Source organism: Anolis sagrei, chromosome X (genome assembly GCF_037176765.1).
Source record: "Anolis sagrei isolate rAnoSag1 chromosome X, rAnoSag1.mat, whole genome shotgun sequence".
NCBI classification, from domain to species: domain Eukaryota; kingdom Metazoa; phylum Chordata; class Lepidosauria; order Squamata; family Dactyloidae; genus Anolis; species Anolis sagrei.
Genome location: NC_090034.1, coordinates 56,961,680 through 56,962,579, shown reverse-complemented (window position 1 = coordinate 56,962,579; position 900 = coordinate 56,961,680). Strand labels below are relative to the sequence as shown.

The window sequence follows — 900 nt, the reverse complement described above, 5'->3', positions numbered from 1 at the left end:
AAGGCACTCAGCTGCAGGCACTGGCAGACGTGCGCGCTTCCTGGGCCTGCACACCACACACATTTTTTTCCAAGGTAAGGTCTGTTGGAAAGAGCGTGTGTATGGCATGCAGGCCCAGAAAGTGCACGTCTGCCAGTGCTTGCAGCCGAGTGCCTCCTCTAGAGTAAGAAGGTGCTCAGCTGCAGGCATTGGTATGCACACGCTTTCTGGGCCTGCATGCTACACATACACTCTCTTTCCAAGGCAAGGAGGCAAGTTCTCTGTTCCTTAGCCTAGAAAAGGCATTAGCAGGTGCACACACTTTCTCTCCCGGGCTCCACATCATGCCAGCCAGCCACGCACTCTTTCCAAGGCATTTTAAAGAGGCTTCCCACTTCCAGGTAAGGAAAAGCAATGACGTCCTGGAAGAGGAGAGTAGTTTTCAGGGAATGAGAGTTTACGTTTTGTTTGCTAGGGGATTAATAAAAAAGATTAAACCGTGATGCTGAAAAGCAGGTGAGAAGCCGGGATCAGCTCCTGCTTGCTTTTGTGTGGAGCTGATTTTTGATCCGGAGGGCCTTCCCGTTACGTGCTCCCAACAGTAACGAAAGTAACAAAAGAATAGACGAAACGGGAGAAACGAATTTCACGCACAACTCTACCAGGAATGCAGTTTACAGCCTTAGGAAGGGAACACTTGAGGAGGAGGAGAAGGAAGGAGAAAGTGGGACATTTGAAAAGCCACTGAGAAAATGGGAATGTTTGTGGAGGCGGAAACCCCAAACCGGGACGGCTGGGAGGTAGGCAGCAGCAACGGGACTGAAAGGGCCACTCCCGGAAGGCCAAAACGTGGGATGCAGTTAGGATTGTACGGCAAAAATGCGCCTTATGTGTGTCACAGTGAGGATCCTAGAGGTCACC

The 900-nt window shown here is 51.0% G+C and overlaps 1 protein-coding gene across 1 annotated transcript in view; it reads right to left on the bottom strand.

The window, feature by feature from the left end:
• Window positions 1-248: 248 nt before the first annotated feature.
• FGF22 (fibroblast growth factor 22) overlaps window positions 249-900 on the bottom strand; it is a 17,743-nt gene continuing 17,091 nt past the window's right edge. The window contains exon 5 of the mRNA XM_067460738.1: window positions 249-900. This exon is cut by the window's right edge and continues 1,079 nt beyond it. The gene's annotated coding sequence lies outside the window, so the exon portion shown is untranslated.